Consider the following 23,290-nt stretch of genomic DNA (forward strand, 5'->3'; position numbering starts at 1 on the left):
AAGAAAAAAATAAAATTCAACTGCAGTGCAAATTCAAAAATACTTTGATTAAAAAAACTATATACTGCTCACATCTATCATGATTAAATTATTTCAGTAATACAAGCCATAAAGCTTTTTTGTTATAGGTAGAGATTTCATCAGGAATGGATTTTACATGTAGACACAAAACTTTACTGTTAGTCAAAATGTGGCCACCCAACCTAAAATAAAAATATTATTTTTGATCTGTAAACTGCAACCTCTTTTAAGTGTCAAAATCCATGTGTTAGCTGCTAAGTACTTTATAGCAGGGTGTCAGTGCCCGCCTTATTTATTCTAGGGATGTTCACTTACCTCCGTATTTTGGTTTTGGCTTTGGATCTGTATTAACATCATATTATGGTTTTAGTTTTGGCAAAACCGCCCCCACGTGTTTTGGTTTTGATTTTGGGTCTGTATTTTTTTGAAAAATTGCTAACATATGTTACAATTACACAATTTATTTCTTTTTTTGTTGCTACACTATGATTAACCTCAATGACACTAATTTCCAATAATTTCCAGTAAATTTTGATCACCTCACAGGTCACAATATTATTTTAATTCAGTTTTGGCCAAAAAGGACATGTACAATTTAACAAACCAAGCATTTCAGCGACAAGGTGTGCCACTTTTGTGGCTGAAGTGCTTAGTTTGTTTGGACCCCCACAAACAAGCTAAAATGGACTTAAGGCAGCTAAGCTAACAGTGCTGTCAATGAACTCTAAGACTGCAGTGAACTGGCTGGTTACAAATCAACAGAGCAACGGGACAAACACACAGCAGTTCATAGCATATCTAAAAGATATTTCCACACAGCAGTGGCAGAAAAGAAAAGTCGTGCAAGACGAAAATGTCCTTTTGAAATCCCACCCACTATTATGTTGGATTGAAATAAAATGATTGATGGGCAGCAGACTAGACAAGGTTATAAAGTCCACGATATAATGACATCAACAGTATTATTAGGATAGCAAATGAAATGTAGACAGGATTTATTAGGTTGACAATTCAAATGTAGACAGTATTATCCCTGTCCCTATCTCTAGAACTGTCCCTAACCCTGTCCCTGTACCTATCCCTAGACCTGTCCCTATCCCTACCTATAGACCTGTCCCGATCCCTAGATCTGTCTTTAACCATATCCCTAGACCTATAAGAATACTGTCCTCATTTCAATAGTCTATCTAATCATACTGTCGACTATGTGAATTGGCAACCTAATAATACTGTTGACAACAGAATTGTCAACTGTTACACAAGCTAATAGACCAAGGCCAAAATGTCAAACAGTGCAAGATGGAATTGTCCTTGGGCCCACCGACCCATATGTTAAAAAGCTTTAACAAACTCACAAAGAAACAGTAGGGGTAGCAGTTACAGTATAACTAACCAAGCACTTCAGTGTCAAGGACTGCCACTTTTATGGCTGACGTGCTTCTCTGTTTGGGTCCCCACAAAACAAGCTACCAATGGGCTTAAGGCAGCTAAGCTAACAGTGCTGTCAATGAACTCTACAATGGCAAAGCATGCACCAGTGGAAGCAGTTCTTGCCAGTGATAAGAAGAAGGCCATTGTCATGCCTAGGCATAAGACCAAAAAATCCATATGTGTGGAAATATTTTTATCCAAATCCTGATAACAGTTGTCTAGCCATTTGTAGCGTTTGTAAAACCACAGGGACCTTAACCATCTAGAAACCTCATCTATGTTATGCCATTTGAAGCGAGTTTGGGAAAATCAGAAACTTATGCTAAAAAAATAACAAGCAATTCTGCATCAGCTAGCTCCCTCCTCTCAGCTAGATCCAGACATCTGCAATCTACACTGCCAACCCTTTCATCATCAATATCCTCACTAGTGACCGAAGTTAGTCCTGCATCCAAGTTGCTATCCAGGATTCTTCAGAAGTATCCGTGAGCATTAGGCCCGCTGCTTCTCCTGCTGCTGGGGGTGGATCTTCATCCCAGAAGCAGACCAAGAAGAAGACTACTAGCATTTTTTAACAAGATTTGACTGTTAAACAATCCTTTGCAAGAGGAAGCAAGTATGATAGCTGTCACCCAATCGCACAGCAGATCACAGACGCCATGGCGACTATTAGAAATGCGTCCAATGTCCACCATAAATGCAGCAGGTTTAAGACAGTTAATTGAGGTCCTGTGTCCCCATTCCCAAATTCCATCCGATACCATTTTAATAGACAAACAATTCCTCTGCTGTACCTGAAGGTTAGAAAAAATTGAGCTACAAAATGCCATTCTACCCACTATACACTTAACCACAGATATGTGGACAAGCGGAACTGGGCAAACTAAAGATTATACAACTGTGACAGCCCACTGGGATGGTGAATCGCCTTCAGCAGCAGGAACAGCAGCAGCATCTAACAAACAATGCCAGATCTTACAGAGTCAGGCTACTCTGTGTATCACTGGCTTCACTAAGAGGCAGACTGCTGACAACCTTTTCGAAAAACTAAGAGATGTCATTGCAACATGGCTTATCCCGCTTGTACTCTCCTCAGAATATGTGATTTCTGATAACACCACCAATATTGTTAGAGCATTACAGCGGGGTGAAGGCCATCACATTCTCTGTTTTCATCACACAATCAACTTGATGGTACAGAGCTTTTTAAAAACTGACAGGGAGATGTAGGAGATGCAATCTGTGACTTGAAAAATTTCAGTAGGAGTTTGCAGCAGCTGCAAGAAATATAGAATTTGCCCTGCCACCAACTGAAGCAAAAGGTGGTAACAAGGTGGAATTCCACCCTTTATATGCTTACTCAACAAGCCATTACATTGGGAAACGAGGGGGAATGTACTTTAGTCTAGCACAGTGGAGAATACTTTCCGTGTTGTGCAAGGTGCTGAAACCATTTGAAGTAGTCATCTGTGATTTGAGTTCAGACACTGCTAGCTTGAGTGAAGTGATTCCCCTAATTAGACTTTTGGAAAAGCAGCTTGAGAAATTGAAGCAAGAGATGAAACAACGTAATTCTGCTAAGTATGAAAGACTTGTAGATCAAGTACTTTATTCGGTTTCGCCAGAATCAAAAAGTTATCAACATCTTCAAATCGGATCACTACATTTTGGGGACTGTGCTTGATCCTAGGTTTAAGAGCTATGTCTTCTCTTTTTTTCCAACTAACCCAGAAAATGCAATGAGCCCATTGTGAGCAAGTTGACAGCTCAAGTCATACATGAGAGGCAACTGCTGCTACGAAAAGATGCTGTTAGGAAAAAAAAGCTTTTCTAAGAGACTGAGTGGTGATGCAGATGAGCAAGGGCACTGTAGACTGGAGAGTGACAAGAACACTGCTACCCCTGTTTCTGTGTGAGCAATGGCACTGAAGACTGGAGAGTGACAAGAACACTGCTGCCCCTGTTTCTGTGTGAGCAATGGCACTAAGCAATGGCACTGGAGACTGGAGAGGGAAAAGAAAACTGCTACCCCTGTTTCTGTGTGAGCAATAGCACTGAAGACTGGAGAGTTAAAAGAACAGTGCCACCCCTCCTGTTTCTCTGTGAACATTGGCACTGAGCAATAGCACTGGAGACTGGAGAGTGACAAGAACACTGCTACCCCTCCAGTTTTTGTGTGAACAATGGCACTGGAGACTGGAGAATGACAAAAACTATGCTACCTGTGTTTCTGTGTGAGTAATTGCACTAAGCAATGGCACTGGAGACTGGAGAGGGAAAAGAAAACTGCTACCCCTGTTTCTGTGTGAGAAATAGCACTGAAGACTGGAGAGTGAAAACAAGAGTACCACCTCTCCTGTTTCTGTGTGAGCAGTGGCACTGAGCAATGGCACTGGAGGTAGGAGAGTGACAAGAACACTGCTACCCCTCCTGTTTCTGTGTGAGCAATGGCGCTGGAGACTGGAGAATGAAAAGAACTCTGCGACACCTGTTTCTATGTGAGCAATGGCACTGGAGATGGAAAAGAACACTGCTACCCCTGTTTCTGTGTGAGCAATGGCACTGAAGACTGGAGAGTGACAAGAACACTGCTACTCCTGTTTCTGTGTGAGCAATGGCACTGAAGATGGGAGAGTGAAAAGAACAGTGCCACCCCTCCTGTCTCTCTGTGAGTAATGGCACTGGAGCCTGAAGAGTGACAAGAACACTGCCACCCTTCCTGTTTCTGTGTGAGCAATGGCACTGAGCAATGGCACTAAAGACTGGAGAGTGACAAGAGCACTGCTACTCCTGTTTCTGTGTGAGCAATGGCACTGAAGACTGGAGAGTGAAAACAACAGTACCACCTCTCCTTTTTCTGTGTGAGCAGTGGCACTGAGCAATGGCACTGGAGACTGGAGAGGAACAAGCAAACTGCTACCCCTGTTTCTGTGTGAGAAATGGCACTGGAGAGTGACAAAAACTCTGCTACCTCTTCTGTTTCTGTGTGAGAAAGGGCACTGAGCAAAGGCACTGGAGACTGGAGAGTGACAAGAACACTGCCACCCCTCCTTTTTCTGTGTGAGCAATGGCACTGGAGAATGAAGAGTGACAAGAACACTGTTGCCTCTCCTGTTTCTGTGTGAGCAATGGAAAAGAACAATGGCACTGGAGACTGGAGAGTGACAAGAAAAAGGATACCCCTGTTTCTGTGTGAGTAATGACACTGAGCAATGGCATTGGAGAGTGACAAGAACACTGTTACCTCTTCTGTTTCTGTGTGAGCAAGGGCACTGAGCAAAGGCACTGGAGACTGGAGAGTGACAAGAACACTGCCATCCCTCCTTTTTCTGTTTGAGCAATGGCACTGGAGAATGAAGAGTGACTAGAACACTGTTACCTCTCCTGTTTCTGTGTGAGCAATGGAAAAGAACAATGGCACTGGAGACTGAAGAGTGACAAGAACAATGATACCCCTGTTCTGTGTGAGTAATGACACTGAGCAATGGCACTGGAGAGTGAGAAAAACACTCTACCCCTCCTGTTTCTTTGTGAGAAATGGCACTGGAGACTGGAGAGTGACAAGAATGTCACGATTTACGGCAGGGAATATGGTTCCTGGGTTTGTCTTGCAGAAATACAGGTACATGTAGTGGGACTCAGTGAGCAGAGATCTTGTAGACTAGTCTCACTGAACAGCAGAGCTGAAATGCTCGAAAGGATGGTAGGCTCTGTGAGCTGATATCCAGGAATGAGCAGGGCTGAGTCTGATGTGCAGAAATACAGGAGCTGGTGGGAGAGCTCTGTGAGCTGAGATCTGTAGGTTAGTCACACTGAACAGCAGAGATGAGATGCTGGAAAGGATGGTAATGTCTGTGAGCTGATATACAGGAATAAGCAGAGCTGAGTCAGACATGCAGAAACACAGAAGCAGGTAAGAGAGCTCTGTGGGCTGAGAACTGTAGATTAGACACACTGGTGCAGCTGTGCTGAGGTGCTGGAGAGGATGGTAACTCTGTGATTTGATTTCCAGGAATGAGCAGAGCTGAGTCAGTCATGCAGAGATACAGGAACAGGTAAGAGGGCTCTGTGAGTTGAGAACTGTAGATTAGACACACTGGTGCAGCTGAGCTAAAGTGCTATAGAGGATGGTAACTCTGTGAGTTGATATCCAGGAATGAGCAGTTGAGCTGAGGTGCTGGAAAAGATAGTAACTCTGTGAGTTGATAACCAGGAATGAGCAGAGCTGAGCTGAGATGCTAGAAATGATGGTAACTCTGTGAGTTGATATCCAGGAATAAGCAGGGCTCAGTCAGTCATGCAGGGGTACAGGAACAGGTAAGCTGGAGCCAGAAAGCCAAGTCTTCACACAGTCAGGGTAGACAAACAAAGAACAGGCAACTGGGTGTCAGCCCAGGTGTTTTAAATAGTGAAGTGATGACAGGCTGGAAGAATGGGATCAGCGAGGAGGAGTTCTATCTGACAGGACGGGTCTGCGCATGTGCAGACCCGGAACCAAGAAGGCCACCAGCATCTGATGGACGCGGCTCCCGGTGCCGGTGGAGATCCCCACATTTGGCAAGTGAGAGTATCGGGCCCCTTGTGTTGGGGCGATATGTGATAAAGAACACTGCTATGTCTATTTCTGTGTGAGCAATGGCACTTAGCAATGGCACTGGGCAGTGACACGAATGCTGCTACCCCTCCTGTTTCTCTGTGAGCAAAGACACTGGAGACTGGAGAGTGACAAGAACACTGCCACCTGTCCTATTTCTGTGTGAGCAATGGCACTGGAGACTGGAGAGTGACAATAACGCTGCTTCCTCTTTTGTATCTGTGTGAGTAATGGCGCCAGATCTCCGGTGGAAGAAGGCACATATGGATTCCAATACCCATGAGATCTGATGACACGACAAAGACGTTTTGCCTCGATATCAGATCCGAGGAAGCAGGAAAGTACCAAGCTGGCTTGGCTCTGTACTCGGATTTGTGCTGTTCAGGGGGGACTCAGTTTTTAGAAAACCGAGTCTGCACATCCCTAATTTATACTAAGGTCCGTAACATTGAAGCATCCCCACTTAGCAACTGCTTATGCACAAGGATTTTTGTTTTGTTATGTATATAATGTTGCTTATAGTGTGCTGAGTCAAGTCTTGCCCCCAGGCATAGAATTTGGCCTTGGATGTTGTACGCAGAATTCTTGCTATAAAATCTGTTCTTCCAGGCATTCAAACCACACCTCAGAGAACAATGAAGTGACATTGTCATCATCTCACATTTATCTATAGACTATATAAATTGTGAAAATAACAAATAACAGTGCAGAATGGTGAAGAAAAAGTGCAACAAGAAGACTGAATTGCTGATACTTCCCTCCTCTGCGAAATGTCCTGTTGCAACAAATTCTTAATTGGAAATTGATTGAAATAATTTTTTTCCACAATGTATTCAGTACCATCTCAAATTGCCAAATCCTTTTCACAAATAACTAACAATTGGGCAGAAGTCACTGCAAAGCCAACTGTGAAAAGTTACAAAAGTAAGTGGCTGTGATGGAAGATAATGTATGTGAATCAACAATCTCTAAGTCATTCCAAAAATAGGGTCTCTTTGGTATGGTCACAAGTAAAGATCCTTGGCTAAGAAGATGGATGGTGCATATTAAACAAATTCTAGACCGCAATCTGCTTTTCTTTGCCACAAACTCAAACTGGGGTGGAAGGTTTTCTTCCAATAGGACAATGGTCAGATTTCTGACTATAACCCCAACAAAAACATCTGCTGCATAACTTCAAACTCCATTGTCATTCTCCTACTATCCTGATAAAGCTTGAGCAATTTTGCGAGGAGGAATGCGCAAAAAATGTCTCCCTCTGTTTAAAATTAATAGAGACTTTTCAAAGAATATGATTGAGTGTAATAGCTGTCATAATTTAAGCAAATTTGGGAACATTTCTAAAAACTATAGGTTGTTTTTGTCCATTCATATTCAACTATTCTGATTTTGCAGTTTTTTTTGTGTTTTTTGCATTTTTTCCTAATAGGTGAACCAGTAGTTTATACTGAAGTACCAAGCTACATAAGATGATAATACATCAAATAATTTTTGGTTTGGATTTGTTCCACTGGAACTGGTATTCCAAGATGAGGGTGAAGTAATGACTAGCTTCCTCCTATTTAGGGTCACCTGGCTGTAGTCTTATTTATCCCATAGCTGTTCGAATTCAATCTATCATCTTTCCAGCTGTAACTATAAGCTGTTTGCCCTGCAACAAGGAACAGCTTAAGGAACCATTATCAACCAATAAACATCTTTTTAGGTTTAGTTTGTATAGTCTGCTTACTTAAGGCATGTGCACACATTGGAGGCAGCCATTTATGTGATAAACCAACATCCATAAGAATGCAGCTTATCTAATCATAAGAACATACTTGCCAACTCTGCCGGAAAGTCAGGGAGACTCCCGAAATTCGGGTCAGTCTCCCGGGCTCCCGCGAGAGCTGGCATTTCTCCCACATTCCGAGAAACGCGTCATTTTGGCCCTGCCCCCGCGACAAAACGGAACTTTACTCGTGGACAAATAACGCCCTAGGAGGCGCTCCGCCCCCTCCCGCCCATAAGTCGCGCCCCTCTCCCGGACGTCGCCTCCTGAAAGTAGGCAAGTATGCATTAGAAGCTTGTTACATCGAGGTACTGTATGAATAATGTTCATAAGGCTTTATCAAAACTGTGTATGTATGTATAGCACCACCAACAAATTTAGCACATAAAATGTGCCTCCATTATTTTAGTTAATGTTTCAAATTTATCTACTAGGACCATAAATTGTATTGGTGCTAATGTGATTTTTCCATTATCCTGAATGTGTGTTGCTTTCTGAAAATCCTATTTATTAACTTGTGATAAAAAGAAGAGAGGAAATTTAAATTTCAATAAATATTAATACAACTTCTGCTGCAGCTTCCTATCACATATTATTCTTGCTGAATATTTCAGGAATCACTTTACTACAGGCCGAGTAGTTTCACAATTCAGTAGAATGCACACACATCAAACCTGCGAGTTATGTGGCAAGAGGGAGCTCATTGTAAGGTATTGTAAGACTCAATGCAGCATCCTGAAAAGTAACAGTTGTAATTATACTGTGTGGGAGTTTATGCTGGCAGCATTTCTTTAAGAAAATTCTGAACTAAATGTGAATAATCTAAATAATAATAATCTGTATTTAACGTTTTCTATGCACATAGAAGACAAGTGTGTAGGGCTAATTAGAAGAAGAAAAAAACATCACTGGGTGTAATAATAGCTTATGCTTATTCAGTTTCCATGGCTTTCTTAAGACCACTTGTTATATACTTTGCCTTAAGATGACTTCTCAATATTTATGAGTCATGTAAAACATCTTTAAGGCTGGTACTATGCATACTGGCTGGAATCATCATCATATCAAATAATGGCCCACAAATGATACAGTGGAAATATATATTATGCAGCTAAAATGACCAGTATATTATATACACCATGTACCCAACACATTATACAAAATGAAAACACCAGCCTGTGGTCTGATTATTATTTTTATTATCCTTTATTTATAGGGTGTCACAAGATTTCCGCAGCGCTGTACAGAATACAGACAGTGGAACATACAGAGTAAAACCGAACGATAAAGGAATAATACTAGGACTCCAATGGCTCCAAGCATAGCTAGTACAGTGAAGTTGGAGCAGAAGAATAGGTTACATCCTAAAGGTCTGATTGTAAAGACATGTGTCCCCATAAAATTTAACCCAGGCTGTTTCAATATGTCCCTGTTACACTAGGTGTAATTAGACAGGCAGATTATTAGGCAACCCCCGTGGACCCCATATGATAATTCAGGATTGGTTGCTGAGAAAAAGCCTACATAGCCCATCAGCCCTGAACTAAAGGGGCTGCTGTGAGATAACTCATAAGGTTGTGCATATGGGCTATCTATCTTTTTTGTCCAGACCATTTACAGTATAAGGAAAGTCAGGGAGTGATCGCTGCAGAAAAAAAAAAGGCATTGCCAGAGCAGGTGATATTCAGCAGCTGCAGCCATCTTTCAGTGTACCAATATGCCATGATCCTCCTGTGCTGAAGTGAGAGAGGACCTGCAGTATTCGGAGGCCCTTTGAGGTGGATATTTTTGCTGGAAGGACTCTCATATAAGTTGACATTCACAAAGCCCCAGACCATTAAAGGTGCCATTGTCATGGTGCAAGTTTCTGAGCAGATGATGATGAAGACGGTATTATGATGACAGATTTGTATATAACAAATATCAGTGCATGTTTAACATACCCCCCTGCTGGAGCAAGGGTATATTCATTATTGACTGACACATTGTAAAAGATCCTCAGGTAGTACTAATTATTTCACTTGTGACCTGAAAAACACGCACTGTCGTCTTTTACGTGTACATTTGGGACACATTCTTGAATCCAACACTAAATCCCATAGCCTATAATCTTTTACCTTTATTTACCTTCATGCATTCCATTACTTACACTACATTCCTATATAACCGTACTGCCTTTGTTTGTCCCCATGTATCTTTATATTGTGGGTGAGGCAGGTCGGCGTTCTCTCAGGTCTAACTCTGGCAGGTGAACACATGCCTGCTCCCTAGTGAAAAGGACTAATTACACCAAATAAACCTACCTTCACCATACTAACAAAAAGGATAATACTCTCCAAGGGGCTTCATATCAATTAGTCTGTACTCTTAACAAATAATTATATACCAGCCAGTGCCACAAAAATGTATTATACACCAGACTGTGCTCTCCAAAATTATTAGACACCAACCTAACTCACCCAATATTTTTACACACCTGCCTGTATCATCAAAATAAATATTGAACTGCAGCCTTATAATATAAAAATAATTAATTCAGCCTGTGCTCCAAAAAAGAATTACAGACTAGATTGTCATATCATTCTGTGGACAGACTGTTCCCCATAAAATAGTACTAAAATAATATACATCTGCTTATGTACTAGAGATGAGCGGGCTCGGATATCTGAAATCCGAGCCCACCCGAACGTTGCCGATCCGAGCCGGATCCGAGACAGATCCGGGTATTCCCGCCAATTGCAAAACTGAAATTGAGGCTCTGAGTCATAATCCCGCTGTCGGATCTCGTGATACTCGTATTCTATAAATTTCCCGCTAGCCGCCGCCATCTTCACTCGGGCATTGATCAGGGTAAGTTGGCTCTCAATTTAAAAACACATATGTATGGCCCAAATATATGGGACTCTCATTGTTTAGAGCAGGACCATCCTATTAGCAAAAGCGCCTTGGCGTGGCGGATGGCTTAAACATACATTTGCAAATGTGTGCAACAAAGACTTTTGCATTTTTATCTACAGTAGAAATGGCAGATCTGTTGCTGGCTATAGCAGTGTGCTGGGGAAAAAATGTTGTGTGTATGTTCCTTGCAGGATAACCCCACCCTTTCAAGCACCTGTTATGGCCTATAAATTGATTTGAGCAGCTTCCAATTTTGTATTTGTCTGAGAGGCATGTTGGTGTCAGTAGCTGAGAGGGGGTACTGGCACTGAATTGCTGTTTGGAGGCTTCTGGGGTACCTCTTTGGTAAGTTGGCTCTCAATTTAAAAACACATATGTATGGCCCAAATATATGGGACTCTTATTGTTTAGAGTAGGACCATCCTATTAGCAAAAGCGCCTTGGCGTGGCGGATGGCTTAAACATACATTTGCAAATGTGTGCAACAAAGACTTTTGCATTTTTATCTACAGTAGAAATGGAAGATCTGTTGCTGGCTATAGCAGTGTGCTGGGGAAAAAATGTTGTGTGTATGTTCCTTGCAGGATAACCCCACCCTTTCAAGCACCTGTTATGGCCTATAAATTGATTTGAGCAGCTTCCACTTTTGTATTAGAGGGAGGTTGTGTTAGGTGGTCCTCTGTCCTGCTATATCTCATGCTGTGCTGTGCTGTGCTGTTCTGTGCTGTGCTGTTCTGTGCTGTGCTGTGCTGTGTTCTGCTCAGTCCAGTGGTGCTGTGTCCTGTGCTCTGTCCTTCTGAGTTCAGTGGTGCTGCTGGGTCCTGTGCTGTGTCCTGTTCAGTCCAGTGGTGCTGTGTCCTGTGCTCTGTCCTTCTAAGGGCATTGTTATTTCCCCATTATTCCCAAGTTATAAAATGTTTTAAAAAAAGTTATAAAAAAAATAAAAAATAAATAATTATAAAAAAAATAAATAAAAAAAAAATATCCAAAAACAATCCTGCAGTATAAGTCCATTGGTACTGCAATATTACAAAGTTCACAGATTCTGCAGTATAAGTCCATTGGTACTGCTATATTACAAAGTTCACTGATTCTGCAGTAGAAGTCCATTGGTACTGCTATATAACAAAGTTCACTGATTCTGCAGTATAAGTCCAGTGGTACTGCAATATTACAAAGTTCACTGATTCTGCAGTATAAGTCCAGTTGTACTGCAATATTACAAAGTTCACTGATTCTGCAGTATAAGTCCATTGGTACTGCTATATTACAAAGTTCACTGATTCAGCAGTATAATTCCAGTGGTACTGCTATATTACAAAGTTCACTGATTCAGCAGTATAAGTCCAGTGGTACTGCTATGTTACAAAGTTCACTGATTCTGCAGTATAAGTCCATTGGTACTGCTATATTACAAAGTTCACTGATTCAGCAGTATAAGTCCAGTGGTACTGCTATATTACAAAGTTCACTGATTCTGCAGTATAAAAAGTTCACTGATTCAGCAGTATAAGTCCAGTGGTACTGCTATATTACAAAGTTCACTGATTCAGCAGTATAAGTCCAGTGGTACTGCTATGTTACAAAGTTCACTGATTCTGCAGTATAAGTCCATTGGTACTGCTATATTACAAAGTTCACTGATTCAGCAGTATAAGTCCAGTGGTACTGCTATATTACAAAGTTCACTGATTCTGCAGTATAAAAAGTTCACTGATTCAGCAGTATAAGTCCAGTGGTACTGCTATATTGCAAACTACTGTAGTGTTTATAAGTTATAAACACTACACTTGAAAGCTTGAGCCTTTAAATGAAAAAGTCACTCTTCATTGCACGAATATTTGCAACAGCGACAATTTTTTGGTTAGCAAAGTCAACAAATAACACTTCGACGCTATCTGTCTTTCACATACTTGATAGGATCTCAATGATGAATGCTCTGTACCATGGTCGTCTAAAACAAGAGTTATTGACGTGCTATAACTACTGTAGTTTTTATAAATTATAAACACTACACTTGAAAGTTGGAGGAGGTATTGTGGCCCCGGTACCAAATTGGGTACCGGGGCCACTCCACTATGCAGTCCAGATAGAGGCGTATCAGATATTAAACAACGTTGACTGTTGCTGCCAAATCATAAATTAATGAAAATGACCTGTCATCGTCAAAAACAAGAGGTATTGACGCGCTCGAACTACACCCTGTATATGCTGCAGAGGATGTAGGAGCAGGCAGCTGTGCAGTGGAATTCAGACCATTTGAAGGCGGAGGTATTGTGGCCCCGGTACCAAATTGTGTACCGGGACCACTGCACTATGCAGTCCAGAAAGCTACCTCAGTGAAACGTTTTGGACTAAAAACAATATTGTGAGGTGTGAGGTGTTCAGAATAGACTGGGAATTAGTGGAAATGATTGTTATTGAATGTTATTGAGGTTAATAATAGCGTAGGAGTGAAAATAAACCAAAAAACTTGTTTTTATGTTTTTTTCAAAATAAATCCGAATCCAAAACCTTAAATCCGAACCAAAACCTTTCGTCAGGTGTTTTGCGAAACAAATCCGAACCCAAAACCTCAAGCAAATCCGAATCCAAAACACAAAACACGAGACACCAAAAGTGGCCGGTGCACATCCCTATTATGTACCCCTAAAAACCGCATTCCAACCGCAGCTGATTTTCTGGCAAGAGTAACTCCGGCCCTGATAACAGTAACAGCATTAGTTTTTTAGTTTGCCTCTGACCCAGAAGATAAAAACTATAAAAGACAAAAATACATAGGGTCTCTTTTACGAAGCTCAATGTGCACCACAAAATCTCTTAGTTTAGCACTGCAGCCCCTGGAAGATCCACCCAGCACACTTCATGGTATACATCTTCCCTCTGCTCTCAGGACACATATTCGCAAACTGGTGGTGCGCTTAGTGTGTGGAAAGGTGAAAAAATTTGCAATGGTGCAATGAAATGAAAGTGTAAAGTGTCACATCAAAGTCAGACATTCTACCACTTTATTACAAGCACATGAAATAGTCTATTCCTTTAAAGGTAAATTCAGTTTTTGCAGTGGGTGCAAGAGTAGGAAAGTGCATGCACCTAATCAGTACTTTGCAAGGAACACTTTTGCTTCATCCATGACCAGTTCAAAGTTCTGCACACCAGCAGATGCTGCCATTATGACCTAAATATCCATGCAATTCAAATGCAGTTACGCAAAAGTAGGCAATTTGGAAATTATGTATTGAGTTTAAAGCACAGTGCACTGGATTATTGTTTTAATTATTTTTTTTATTGATTTATAGCAACTTATTTGATATAATTAAACACCAACATCAGCAGCTCTAAAAAACTACAATTAATGTCACTTGTAACTTACTTATCCTATGAGCATGTACGGTCAAAGCAAATACATAAGGGGTATTGTTAATTGTGGGGTCGGGCCAGCTCCTTTATTTTGGGCAAAAGTGAGGTGAATACTGAGATCAACTCAAAGGGCTAGATTTACTATCAGGCGTGTTTGTAAACCCGCCAACTTTCGGCGGGTTTGGCGGCAGTTTAGCCATCGCCGGATTTACTAAGGCTAAACCCGCCGTCCAAACGGCCAAAAATGATGTTTCCAAACCCGCCTCTGTATAAAGCGCCATGACGGTTTCAACAATGTTCTACATACAAACAGCCGGATTTACTATTAGGGGGTTTATAAAGCCGCCGGAAAACCGCCATTCAATAGACCAAAATGAAAGTGCTGCTTGTGAGCAGCGAGATTGTTCAAACAGTGTGCTGTTTGAACTATTTAGCCATTTCTAACATAAGAGAAAGAGCCATTTTGTGCAAAGTTTCCTCTTTTAGGATTGTATATGGGAAATGGGCAAACTGGCATGTAATTTGAGGTTTTTTGTTTTTTTTTCCCATCCTGTATTATTGAATCCTATTTACTGATGTAAAGATTTACCGGCCACTCCACATGCATTTAAAGTGCGTATGAATCTGGAATCTTTGCCTGATGTGGACGTAGTACCAATGTTTGTACTCATGTAAACCAGGTTCCTAGATATATTTGGTGGGGTGCTTATGTATGCACCTGTTAAGGTGTCTGATATTATCCTGGCTTGCTGTCTGATACATAATCTAGCTTTACATCAACTTACCCCACCGATTATTGCAGTACACAGTGAACAAGTAGGGGCCCGTGTCCCATTTGGTGATGTGCAGAGCACACAGGGGAGGCAGATTTGAGACCGTCTCATTACAAACTACTTTAAATGTAAGTGCATACAATAAAAAACATATATTGGTTTTTGATTTTATGTCAGTGCAATGGTTTTATTAATGAAATATTTTAATAAAATTGGACCCTTTAAACAGAGGATAGTGTGTACTGTGAATGTTGTAATTGTTAAAATCCCTGTAAAGTGACAGTTAGAGGTCAATGTGTACGTGAAATTAGTGCATCGTTTTAAAGAAAACAGTATACTCTTGTTTAATGGGAAGAAAGGAAAGAATGATATGAATGAAATATAACTGCATTTATTGCATTACAACATAATAAAAGAAAAAGTATAACGCTTACACAACACATTCCCCAAGAATACATTTTTTGCCCTAGCGCCGTCTTTTCGCTGGCATATCACTGTGCTTAGCCCCACTCTCTACCCTCCCTCGCCCACCCCTGGTGCGAGCACCTCTCCTTGGAGGAGTGCTATGTGTGGATCTGCTCGGCGTACTAGCAGTACTGGTGGAGGCCGATGAAAAAGGGGCCGGCAAGCGGGCAATCAGTTCCTGCTGGAGTTGGCCTGCCAGCCGGATAACATTGGCATTCCCCTCACGAACGGAGGAATGCATGGCGTCCACAGACCCAGACATTTGGGCCAGCTGCACATTCGTCTGCTCCAAAGCGCTTGCCAGCCGGTTTATTGCAGCAGGGATTTGGCTAGTGGAGCGGTGTATTCGCCTCAACTGGGCCGCAATTTGTGACATGTGGCCAGTTTGCCTGTCCATGAACAATGTCTGTTGCTGCTGGAATGCGCCAATAGACAGCGCCATTTCTCTGGCTGGGTCCATAGTTTCAGGTGCAGGTTGGTGGTGTGATGGTTCAGCAGGGCCAGGTGAAACTTCCTGGAGGCCAGACACAGGGGCATCCACTGTTACCAGGGTGATGGTCGTTAGATCCTCTGGCTCAGGGGACATTTCCAGGGACTCCGCCTGAGGTGACTGGTATGAAGAGTGCCCTGTGTATGAAAAATGACGGTAAGTATATAGTATATAATATGTTTGTATATTGCATTCTGAACATTGGATAGGAAAGAATATTCTTTAGCAACTACAGATTCTTTCACAATGTTTGCATTCCTGATTTCTAGTCCTATGCTACCTGCTTACGGATGCACTTATTATCCTTTTAATACCCATTATCATTTGGACTGTGTAGTACATGCTGGGTTATTTTGACTAAACTGCATGCTATAAAAAGTGGAGATGTTGCCTATAGCAACCAATCAGATTTTAGCTGTCATTTTGTTGAATGCAATAAATAAAGTAAAGGTATATTCTGATGGGTTTATATAGGCAACATATCAGTTTAGTAAAATGTAGCCCTAACTTCTCATTGCAAACAATAAAAAGGAAAAAACAACAACATTGACAGCAACATTTGCACAGAAAATCAAGTAACTCCATTATTTCTCTCCTAAACAGAAATCACGCACCTGCTTGCTCGTCTGTGCCCGAATCTCTCGCTGAAGGTGGAGGTGGAGGTGTAGGTCTGGCACTGGGACTGAACTGCGGTCCTGGCGATTCTGGATGTATTAGAAAAAGCATACAATGTATTTCCAGAAAAAAACAATTTCCAAATATACTGTTTATTGCACAAATGTGTTTGCAATTTTTGTTTTTTTTTTCCTATGAGAGAAAAAAACCTTTACAAACTATTAGAGGCAAAAATACACTTTGAAAAACAAAAAAAAAATAAAAAAAAATAAGAAAAAACGTTTGCAAAGAGAAAAGCAGTTTTAAAAAGAGAAAAAAAATATAAATACTGTTAGAGTAAAATATGCAAATAACTCACCAACTACTTGTCCAAAAGAGGGCGAATCCGTGTCTTGGACGTTTATCCCCTCGACAATCTCTGCCGGCATTATCTGTCGCAGCTCCTCCTCGTACGTTGTGTACTCAATACGAAGAGGGGGGCCACCACCCGTGCGCCTGGTTGCCCTCTTTTCCTGGGCCATCTTCTCTTTCAGCCTCCTTTTTATATCCGAAAACCGCTTGCGGCAGTGCGCCACTGTCCTCTTTAGTGGGCCCACTGCGTTCACGGCATCACAGACACGCCCCCACAATTGGTGACGCCGCCTTAGAGGAGTCCGGGCTGCCAGGTTGCCTAGTATGACCTCATAACAGGGAACGATATTGTGCACCAACACACAATTCTCATCATGTGAGAAGCGCACATTCCTCCCTGTCTTGGTCTTCCTGCCCTGACCTGTCTCCTCAACCTCTCCCTCTCCCTCCTCTGACCCCTCAACCTCCATCTCCCAGTTCTCCCCTCCTATCACTGGACATAATGACAAATAAATGTCAAACACACAAAACACAGAAAGACTTACAAACACAAAAGACAAGCTACACTAAGTACAGACACACTCTCAACACAGTCACACACAAGTAACACAGACAAAGGACAAGTCAAATACCAAAAAAACAATACAGAAAATAAAAGAGAAAATAAATGTACAAAACAGAAAAATACCACAGGACTACTCACACTTCAATCAGATATCGCTCCACCAATCCACCAAACTCCAACTCTCACCAACTCACAGCAAACCACTATCCTCCAAACTCCTCTCACAAAACTCCTCAAACCCCTATCAAAGAAAAAGTGTCAGGCCAGTGGTTTATATAGGACTTGTGATGTCAAATCTCCTGACTTTGAAAATAGCCAATAGTAACAGGCCAGGAGACAGGTGTAATTTTCAAAAAAACCGCCTTTACACAAAAGCTCCGTCATTTAAAGCAAAAGCGCCATGTTCTATTCAAAGCCGCCGGCGGCTTTGAGCATTACATCCCGCCGTGACATCGCCGGCGGCTTCAAATTGAAGCTGATATGCGCCCATTAGTAAATCCGGCTGTTTGCAATGCAAACCCACCGGAAAACCGCCGCGATGCATGGCGGCATCACGCCTGATAGTAAATCTAGCCCAAAGTCTTTTGTTGTAGTTGGTTGTCTCTTTCTGTTTAAATGGTAGTCTTACAGAGTCCTGTGACAGCTGATTGAAATATTTTATCTTGTTAATACATTGTGGGTCCTTTACAATTACCTGGTGCATTGAAAATGAGTATGGCTATTCTAGTTCTCACACTTTTAATGTGGATAAAACAGTATACATCATACCATACTTGCAGCTGCTCTGAAGTAGCATTGTGTGAGCGGAACCTGTGGTCATCATCATCATCATCATTATTTATTTATATAGCGCCACAGATTCCACAGCACTGTACAGAGATCTCATCCACATCAGTCCCTGTCCCATTGGAGCTTACAGTCTAAATTCCCTAACATACACACACAGACAGAGAGAGGGACTAGGGTCAATTTTCGATAGCAGGCAATTAACCTACTAGTATGTTTTTGGAGTGTGGGAGGAAACCGGAGCACCCAGAGGAAACCCATGCAAACACATGGAGAACATACAAACTCCACACAGATAATGCCATGGTCGGGAATTGAACTCATGACCCCAGCGCTGTGAGGCAGAAGTGCTAACCACTTAGCCACCGTGCTGCCTTGCACTGTAGTTAAAAATTTGAAGTCACACATAAGAACTGCCTATCTTTGGCTCACAAACTTTGCTTAGTAATTGCCTTAATATTGCTCATTTGTTCTTCATGTTAAACAACTCAGGGAAGTAAAAGGCGTAAAGACATGTTTCTCATGTGTCAAGTATTTAAGTTTTACTTAGCCTCAGTGAGTTACATCACAGCTTCCCATTGAACCTCCAGATAAGCATCACCTCCCAAACAGGAGTTAAAGGTTTAGCCTGTTTATGCTTCATAATCGTCTTGAGACTCTTGCAGTTCAATATAATAAACCCCTCTCTGAGCTCATATAAATATCAAGCTTTCATGTCTGCCATTGCTCCTCCTGGGGTAAATCATGTCTAGTAACATCTACTCCCTTGATCTGATCATTCATTTTGATCATATCTGGAAGAGGTGCTCAGGGACTGAAGCTAAGCAGAGAGTCTCCAAACCCTCCCATTAGATCTAGTGTTACCAAAAGAAAACAGAGAGAAGCAGGAGTCGTTTAGCTGCAGAATAAGTTATTTTTGTCTCTTTAAGGATGAAATGTGAGTTGGGAAAAAAAATAATTTGAATTTTCAGTTAGAACTTTTGTACTGTAAGTAGGACTCTTATCTCACAACTGTTATGTTTTTTTTCCAAGTCTAATGTAAGTTCTGACAAGTGTAAAAATGTGAAAGCTATTTTACATACAGTATGCTTATTAAAACTGAATAATAAGTATACCAAACACCAGTGTGACTGCATGAAATTGGACTAGTAACTGAGCATAGATTAACGCTGGCCTGTTTCAATGTACAAAGAGGGATTTAGTGTTTGTTATACATTTGGGAAACTATGTAACAAATGCATATTTTAAAACCTAAGTGAGACATTATACTGTATAAGGGTTATTGTCCGGGGTCACTACTACCGCATGCTTCCAAATTGTATCTTTCCTTTATTTATAATGACATTTTAGGGATATGGAAAGACTTCATTGATGGTGTCCATCTGAAATCCAACTAATCTAAAACCAAATCTGTTTGCTTGTCCCTAATTGGTACGTATGTTGCCTGTTTTACGGTGTATATAGTCCACTTGAGTGGGTTCTAAATAGTCATTTAAGGCTACATTCTAAGACACTGGGTCCTCTCCTCACCATGTACCACAGGTCAAAATGGTCAGTTCCTTGAAAATAAAAATGGCTTTGCTTTTTCAATAAGATAACATATTTGTTCAAGGTAAAGGGTTAGGGTACAGTACAAGTGGACCTCTGTGCTCACCAGTGCTAGAGTTCTGCTGAAATCCCCAAATTTGTTCACCAATGTTCTAAAAAATAGAACAGAGAAGTAACTTTTTAATGTATTGTTCGGTTTACAAATCTGAATAATTAGTTTGACACTGTTATACTATGAGTTTGAAGACCTCGGAAAATTATAATATCTGGCATTATGTTGTCCATATTTATTTCCATCTCTTACCTCTCAGAAATACATAATTTGGAATCCATCACTTATACAATAAACTGAAAAAAAGTTGTTAAGATTATTATCCTCCCATAGCTTTGCTCAGAAATCTACAAATGCAAAGCCTGATCCATGACCTGATATGAATTTCTTAGGAATATTTCACAGCCTGATAGTTCTCCCACTGAGATAACAATTTAGACTTCCTTTGATAGAAAAGGTTCTTGACAACAGTAGTGGTCAGCGGGAGATAAATTACATTTCATGCAGATGTATGTAGAACAGTTTTCTCTTAATGTTCTATCGCTCAAAAACATGGCTATTAAAACTGCATGAATGTTACATTTACATTTATCCTATTTCAGTCCATTATAATATGAAATGTGGTGGGCAAAAATATAAGTCTATTAAAATGACCACAGCTGTTAAGGCAGACAATGCCGGCCACTTCCCAACTGCAGCATTTCCTGCATAGAATCTGTCCGATTAATTGACGTTTGTTAGGGAAATGCTAAAAAAAGGAGAGTGTTAGATTAATATAACACATGCACAAAGTGGCAGTAGCCCTTATATCAGACATACTTCAATCAAACAGCATTAAACAATAGGGAACAGCTTAGTTAATAGAAATTTAAGTCAAGTTACAATGAGGCATGTATTCTGTGCCAGGCAGCACGACCAATTTCAGATTTTCCTCTTATCACTATAAGAATCTATAGAGTTACATAATAAAATGGCAATTTGCAAAAATGTTCTGTAGCCAATAGCAAATAATCAAATGTTTGCTTACATTTTCTAAACTGTATTCAGTAAAAGACAGACAGATGCTATGTGTTACTGCTAATTTGTGCACATGGAAGCATTTTGTGATAGGCACCAATTATAAGTAATAGAAAAAGACATACTCATCTATTGGGCAGTGTTACCGCCTAGGTAAGAACCTCAAAAATCTGTAATCTTCAAAGAAAAGAGACTAAATGCACCTTAATTCATTTTAAGTAACATATGAATACTCAGCATTTTGTATCAAAATATTATGTAGATAAATTACAGCAATATTTTACGGCATATTATATGCAGAGGACAAAGGACATTGTTTGTAAAAATCCTCAGAATTTGAAAATACAAAATCAAACAAACAAAATAAGCCTTACCCTGATCCATCTCGATCCACCTAGGTCATGCCCATGACCCACCCAAGGACATCTTTTTTGAGTGCTAAAATATGGGTGGTACTGCTTGAATGGTTTTGATACTCAGATTTTTGAGTACACCAGAAAAAAAAATGATGGATTTGTGGAAAGGCCCCCTAGGCCCAGGCATACTGTGACAAGGGGAAAGGCTGGTACACTAATCCATTCATACATTATTTTTTATGTTTTTATTTTGTTCATTAATAATTATTCAGGACTGAAATATTTTCACTGTTGCGCATGTGGACTCTGATTTACACTAATACGTATTGGCACAGGGATTCAGAATATGGTATCACAGAACCGTATACAGTTATACAAAACTTCATAGTGCAATTCAGTGTTACAGCGTATCACACTGTCACAGCGGTATATGTCAAAACATAGAGGTGCATAATAATATGAGACATCATACAATGCACCACTTACACCACCACTGTCACCAATGCATGGCTATCAGCCATTTTCAGGTATTTTTCAAGGAACCAGTTAAGACCTTATCATCTTGCATAACGACTGGTGATGTATTAAATATGCACAGCCAAGCAGCAGGGCATAGTCAGCAAGCCCAGTCTGTGTGTAGAGAAACATACAGCTGGCAAGCCCTAGGCCACCCCCAACTAATGATTCAGGGGCTGTCTTTGTGCACTGACTCACTCTGTTCATTGCACACAAATAACATGTACATATCACTCAACTCCCCCACACATCTGCGAACTGACCTACTATACATATACCTCCAAATTAGCCCTGCTCAAAGAGGGACAGCCCCAATTTCAAGTAAGAAAAGGGAATTGACCAGGAAAGACTGGAGAATCTCCTTATTTGTCCTAAAATTTCAATTTAGGAATTGTAGCAGGTAGGTATTTTTGTATGGAGGTATATTATTCAACAGCTGAATACAGTATCAATACCTTTTCGACATAGGGCACTAGACTGATAGGGCCTATTCAGGGACGGACAGAAGAAGTCTATTTTGGGCCGCTACAATGACTTGCCCAAGTCTCTATTGCTTGTTGGCTGGCCCCTCCTCCGAGACCAGCCACCTACTATCATTGGCCACGGATCCTTCCGATCCGTCCCCCCTCCCTCCACTCTCTCCCTCCCTCCCCTTTTTCTCAGAACCCCAGTGTCACATGGGACGCGCACCACGTGACAGCTGTCGTCCAATGTTTGAGGAGCAGCGCACAGATGAATAAGGTAACTGATGGGCAGCATGTCAGTAAAAGTGTGTGTGCGTGATAAGCAGCATGTCAGTAAAAGTGTGTGTGATGAGCAGCATGTCAGTAAAAGTGTGTGTGTGTGTGATGAGCAGCATGTCAGTAAAATGTGTGTGTGTGATGGGCAGCATGTCAGTAAAATGTGTGTGTAATGGGCAGCATTTTAGTAAAATGTGTGTGTGTGACGGGCAGCATGTCAGTAAAATGTGTGTATGAGATGAGCAGCATGTCCATAAAATGTGTGTGTGATGGGCAGAATGTCAGTAAAATGTGTGTGAGTGATGGGCAGAATGTCAGTAAAATGTTTGTGTGTGATGGGCAGCATGTCAGTGAAATGTGTGTGATGGGCAGCATGTCAGTATAATGTGTGTGTGTGTGTGTGTGTGTGATGGGCAGCATGTCAGTAAAATGTGTGTGTGTGTGTGTGTGTGTGATGGGCAGCATGTCAGTAAAATGTGTGTGTGTGTGTGTGTGTGTGATGGGCAGCATGTTAGTATAATGTGTGTGTGTGTGTGTGATGGGCAGCTTGTCAGTAAAATGTGTGTGTGTGTGTGATGGGCAATATGTCAGTAAAGTGTGTGTGATGGGCAACATGTCAGTATGATGTGTATGTGAGATGTCAGTAAAGTGTGTGTGAGATGTCAGTAAAGTGTGTGTGGGTGAGGGAAGGGGGGTCTTAATTTAGTGTGGGAGGTTGGCTATTTAATGGAGGAGTGCAGGCGGGTGCTAGTTATTTAATGGGTGCTATTTTGTTTTTGGGGTGGTGGGGGGCAATTTAATTTATTGGTGGGGCTGTTTGGAGGAAGGGAAATAGGTTTCATATTAAATGTGTTTGCTATCTAATGTCAGGATTGGTTGAAGGGAAGTAGATCTATTTAGCAAATGTGAATATTATTATTTTAATGTTAGGGCTGGAGCCCCCC

Source organism: Mixophyes fleayi, chromosome 1, assembly GCF_038048845.1.
Source record: "Mixophyes fleayi isolate aMixFle1 chromosome 1, aMixFle1.hap1, whole genome shotgun sequence".
NCBI lineage: Eukaryota > Metazoa > Chordata > Amphibia > Anura > Limnodynastidae > Mixophyes > Mixophyes fleayi.